General features: G+C 41.8%; 1 pseudogene; it reads left to right on the forward strand.

Annotated features, from left to right (window-relative positions):
- The first annotated feature begins 3,603 nt into the window (after window positions 1-3,603).
- On the forward strand, window positions 3,604-3,807 carry LOC139178320 (NADH dehydrogenase [ubiquinone] 1 beta subcomplex subunit 1 pseudogene; annotated as a pseudogene).
- The last annotated feature ends 2,409 nt before the right edge of the window (window positions 3,808-6,216 follow it).

The following is a 6,216-nucleotide window of genomic DNA, read 5'->3' on the forward strand; positions in this document are numbered from 1 at the left end:
AAATATCTAGCTATATTAAAACCATCTAAAATATGTTCACATTCAACAGATGTTTGGCATGCTGAAACCCCGTCTCTGGCTGCTGATGTCAACCAGTGAGTGTGTGTGCTAAGTCACTCAGTCTTGTCTGACTCTGCGACCTCATGGACTGTAGCCTGCCAGGCTTCTCTGTCCATGGGATTTCCCAGGCAAGAATACTGGAGTGGGTTGCCATGCTCTCCAGGGGATCTTCCCTACCCAAGGATCGAACCCACATCTCTATTGTCTTCTGCATTGGCAGATGGGCGCTTTACCACTAGCACAACCTGGAGAGCCCGATGTTAACCTAGCCATCCTTAAAACAATGGCTCCGAGAGTTACAGAATTAAAATGAAATACAAAGCTCTCCCTTTATTAGAGCCAGTAAATTGTGTCCAAACATGGAAAGAATGTATGGAATGATCTATAAAAAAAAAAAGGCAAATAATTTTGTTTTATGTGTGATATAGTAAGAATTGTTCTGAACTAGAGGCCAAAGCTGACATACTTGCAAGTGGAAGACGGATTCATTAATTACTTTTGAAACCCCAGGGTTAGTCATTCTTGCCCAATTCTACACATCTTGGGACTCTAAACTGCCAGAACTCAAGGTTTGGAATTTTCAGATCCATATGGAAGCTGACTGAAAAGCCAACCCTCTCCAAGGATGAGGTTTGGCTGACTGGATATACTGTGCCTTTACAAAGTTATTTTATTTTGTTATGTCCAGATTGCATTGAGACTCTGCAGTTCTGATTGCATCTGAAGTTCATGCAGCTGGCATTCATTTCCAGCTACTAAATCAAATAATGCCATTACCCACTACCTTTCTTTCTATGAGAACAGAAGTGAATATGTTTAGATGAAATGAAATTTTTTTATGGGTCTGGGAGAAGCAAACTCACTTTTATTGCATATCTACCATGAACTAGATCCTGTGCTAAACTCTCTGCATATTTGCAAAGTAAAATGATACCTTAATGTGTAAATCCTCTGGGAAGTGAACTTTTGTATGACAAGGTCAGTCATGCTGAAAAGGTCTAAATGTCAACCTAAGAAGTTGAGCTGTATTGCAATCCATCTGAACAGAAGTTCTGTGTTATCGTCATGATTAGAAGAGGTCAATACTGTTGAAAAATCTTTGTGGTGAGCCCAGTTCAGCTTTTTCTCTTCAGATTTTTCTGGTTTTTTTCCTTCATGGTGAATTTTATGAAGTTTCTTCTCCACTTCCTTCTAACTGGTCCAAACTGGGAAGATAGTATATGTTGTTTTCTTGACAAATTACAGTTACATGTGAGAGTGTGTTGGGGTGGGTACCAATTTAGTTTGCTATTTCTTTTTTTCTTAGATTTAATTTTTTTTAATTGGAGAATAATTGCTTTACAGTGCTGTGTCAGTTTCTGCTGTACAATGTTACTCATTCATAAGTATAGACATATCTCCTCCCTCTTGAGCCTCCCTCCTACCACACCCCAGGACCACCCCTGTAGTCATCACAGAGCACCAGGCTGAGTTCCCTGTGCTATACAGCAGCTTCCCACTAGCTATATGTTCTACACACAGTAGTATATTTATGTCAAATCTAATCTCCCAATTCATCCCACCCCTCTATTCCCCTCTCCATGTCCACATGTCCATTGATTGTTTGATATTTCTAAATGTTTTTAATCCCTACTTGTGGGATAAAGACTTTGTCCCCATTTTAAATGTTCAGTCCAAAGGCACTAGGTCAGAAAATTTGACCAGCAAGTTTTGGAAAACATTCTAAGTACACGAAAGTCCTATGTAATATAAGGTATTTCAGAGCAGAGAAAACAACGGATATCTGCCCCAATTGATTTTACTGACCTAGCAAAACCCTTGTAACAAAACCAGACAAGGATAACTATAAAAGGAAGATTGTAAATCATTCCCCTTACAACTATAAATAGTCTAAAGAAAATGTTACCAAACCAAATGCAATAGCAGATTTGAAGTAAGGCTCATGATGGCTCAAGAAATTCAGCCCATCCCAGTAGAAAGTGGCCCAGGTCCCTACAGGCCCTTAGAAAAGCCGACTAGGGACTTTTACACCTCTGGGTAGGCTAGGATCTGCGGACCCTGACCAGCAGGAAGAAACTTCAGAAGAGAACTTTGGCCCCTTACCCCTTAAGAACAAGGATGTAGAGTCTCTCATGGGGAATGAGACAGGCTGGAACCTGGAACCCTTTGCTGCAAAGTTTGCACCTGGACATACTTCTCCTATAGCACCAAAATACATGGGACTGTATGGGACTGTAGCTGTGTGCATGTGCAGCTGGGGCAAATTCTGGACCCTATTGACTCTGTAGGGAATACCAGATCATGTGACCTGCCTCCTGAGAAATCTGTATGCAGGTCAAGAAGCAATAGTTAGAACTGGACATGGAAAAACAGACTGGTTCCAAATTGGGAGAGCTGTATATTGTCACCCTGCTTATTTAACTTATATGCAAAGCACATCATGCAAAATGCCAGGCTGGATGAAGCACAAGCTGGAATCAAGATTGTCGGGAGAAATAGCAATAACTTCAGATATGCAGATGATACCACCCTTATGGCAGAAAGTGAAGAAGAACTAAAGAGCCTCGGATGAAAGTGAAAGAGGAGAGTGAAAAAGTTGGCTTAAAACTCAACATTCAGAAAAATAAGATCATGGCATCCAGTCCCATCACTTCATGGCAAATACATGGGGAAACAATGGAAACAGTGAGAGACTTTATTTTGGGGGGCTCCAAAATCATTGCAGGTGGTGACTGCAGCCATAAAATTAAAAGATGCTTGCTCCTTGGAAGAAAAGCTATGACCAGTCCATGGGGTTGCGAAGAGTCTGACATGACTTAGTGACTGAACAACACTGAGTGCTGCAGGGGAAAGGGAGAGGGTTCTGTGGACAATGGGCAACAGCAAGGTCTTCTCTACTGTTCTGAGTCATTCAGTTCTGACTTTGAAACTCCATAGACCCCTGCAAAACAATGGCCTTTCAGTAATCAGGCCTATTCTCCTCACAGGACAATTAATACATTTGCTTCCAAAGATTCTAACCCTGAATCTGTATACCTCATGACTTTTGTCATTCCAACCACACTTGCTACTCCCCTTAATGGACTCTGGCAAATGCAATTTTCTCCAATTTTTTCACCAGTTGCATGGTTGCATTAGTTTTCCATGGCTGCATCACAAATGACCACATATTCAGAAGCTTGAACAGTATGTGTTCACTACTCACAGTTTTCGTAGGCTAGAATCCAGGAACAGCATAATGAGATTCTCCACTTTAGGGTCTCTTCAGGTAGAAAACTTGATGTAGGTCAAGACTAGGGTCTCACTGGAGGCTTGCCTGGGGAAAGATCCAGTTCAAAGCTCCCTTGGGTTGTTGCAGAATTTATCTCCTATAGGACTGAGCTCCCTGCTTTCTTGCTAGCTGTCAGCCTCGAGTCTTTTTCAGGTTATAGAGGCTGCTCAAAGTTCTTCATCATGTGGTCCCTCTCCATAGCCCACCTGACACCATGGCAGCTCACTTATTCAGAAATGGCCTTGGAGGCCACTGTCCTTGGGTGTGGGGTCATTGTTGTTTCTGAGGTTGCAGCGTTCATGATGAACTTACTTCAGATTATGTGTGACCACTGGGTACATAGTCATGTACCTGTTGGACTTGTCTTTAGATGTTATCTAGACAGAAAGAATGATGGAAAGCTAACTGCCTTCAGGAACAAGAATCTGTTATATAAAAGGAAATTGAAATCCAGTGAAGAAGTCACCCGGATGTAAAGGCTGTGGCTGAATTACAGAATGTATTGTTGTGGTTTAGTTGGCAAGTCATGTCCAACTCTTTGTGACCCCTTGGACTGCAGGGCTCCAGGCTTCTTTGTCCTCCATCGTCTCCGGAATTTGCTCAAATTCATGTCCATTGAGTTGGTGATTTCATCCAACCACTCATCCTCCGTTGCCCCCTTCTCCTCCTGCCTTCAGTCTTTCCTAGCATCAGGGTCTTTTCCAATGAGCCAACTCTTCGTATCAGGTGGCCAAATATTGGGGCTTCAGCATCAGTCTTTCTAATGAATATTCAGAGTTGATTTCCTTTAGGATTGGCAGGTTTGATCTCCTTGCTGTCCAAGGGACTCTCAAGAGTCTTCTCCAGCATCACAATTCGAAAGCATCAAATTCTTTGATGCTCAGCCATTTATATGGTCCAACAGAATGTTTGCACTTTTTAAATTATAAGAGAAATAGAAACACATTCATTAAAAAAAATGGCAGTGGAGAATCACTCTTGAATATATTTGCACATGCACACATATATACACACAGTAGCGTGATGACAGATGTTACCATCTCACCACTTTGATCATAGTTTTCTTTTTTTAAAGTCTTTACTGAGTTTGTTACAATATTGCTTCTGTTTTACCTTTTGGTTTTTGGCCATAAGGCATGTGGTATCTCAGTTCCCTGACCAGGGGAACCCTGATTGAACCTGCACCCCTGCATTGGAAAGCAAAGTCTTAACCACTAGACCACGATGGAAGTACCCACCATAGTCTTTATTTTATATTAGTTTGAGGCAAGTCACAGGTTTCACCCACATTCAAGGGGTGATGATCAACACTTGAACATAAACCCTTCAGTGACTACAGCTGCCCAGGGGGTCTATCTATCCCAGTGGTGGATTTTTGTACCATTTATGCATCAGTGCCCTATGAACCAGCTGACTGGTCTACTTCTTCATCTAGTTCTGGAGATGATGAAAGTCAGGACTAAATTACTCCCTCTCCCTAAATTCATGACAACTTCTTTCACTTCTTAGAAGATTAATGTGTTCACTTAAAAATGAGAATGGATTTTCAATTTTACATAATTTAAGTGTTTAAGTAAAGACAAGTATTTGAGCTTTATTTCTTGACCTTTGCTTCTGAGCAATCGCTATTAATATTTATCTGCAAGTCAGCTCAGCTCTGCTTTTGCCAGTTTCCATTGAAGGGCAAAACTCATTCATCTCAGGGCATTTGATACGCTTGCAAATGAAATCGCTAGAAATGCAGTGTGAAGTGGTAAGCCATCCATTAGGCCTCCATTTTACTTAAAATAACAGGCTGTAAAGTATCATGCTTCAATTTAAAGAAATAATGGCTACAAACAACAGCCCTGATAGCTAGCCTTACAGAAATGAATGAGTGTACACCCATGATATTGGCACCTTCTCAAGAGAAGAAAGTTTTTCAATGAGGAGGCAGGATGACTAATGTTTCCACTGGTAAAAGATTATTTTTTCCATAGAAAGAAAAGGCTCTCAACGGAGATCAGGAGATTGAAATTAAAGAAAATGAAATGAATAAACATGCAAAGGATATCTGGGGTCAGAAAGAATAAATCCATCCCCCAAATCACACATACCCTCAAAGATAGAAATGGGACACCCCATAGAACACATCTTATTTATCCAAAGGAGACAAAGGCCGGGTCAGGGAAGCTAATAGGGGACTTATTAACATAGCACAGAGATACCTCATGGCAGTGCCCATTTTCATGTCTTTGGGGTGGTTGGTTTCTAGAATGGGGGTGGCATTGCCCCCTTCTCTAATTGTGGCGTTTCTATTTTACACAGCAGACCCATTCCTTGGATTTCAGGAAGGAGAGTCGTGTCAATAGCTGTTTGCCCACATCCATCTACTCCCTAAGGTCACTCATGACATTGACCCTCTCTTTATTTGCTGCCAAATGGCTACCCCCTCAAGTCCTTTCCTCTCTCAGTTACAAGGAAATTTTGGGGGTAGCTCTGACGGGGACACTGGCCATTTCACACGGGTGAACCATAGTCTGGTTGGAATTTCTCAAAAGGTTGGAAAAAATGCCAGTCAAGAAGGTCCTTAATGTGTCTCTACAGTTATGGTACTCTTTCCTATTTTTCAAATTTTAAGTGAATTTTTCACTCCTTTATAAGTTTGGTCTGGCTTCCCCAGTGGCTCAGTGGTAAAGAATCCACCTGCCAACACAGGAGATGCAAGTTCAATCCCTGGGTCAGGAAGATCCCCTGGAGAAGGAAACGGTAACCCACTTCAGTATTCTTGCCTGGGAAATCTCATGGACAGAGGAGCCCAGCAGGCTTACAGTCCGAGGGGTCACAAGAGTCGGACGTGACTTGGCAACTAAACAACACAGCTTGGTTTTTCAAAGGGGAAGATG

Source organism: Bos indicus, chromosome 21 (assembly GCF_029378745.1).
Source record: "Bos indicus isolate NIAB-ARS_2022 breed Sahiwal x Tharparkar chromosome 21, NIAB-ARS_B.indTharparkar_mat_pri_1.0, whole genome shotgun sequence".
Taxonomy (NCBI): domain Eukaryota; kingdom Metazoa; phylum Chordata; class Mammalia; order Artiodactyla; family Bovidae; genus Bos; species Bos indicus.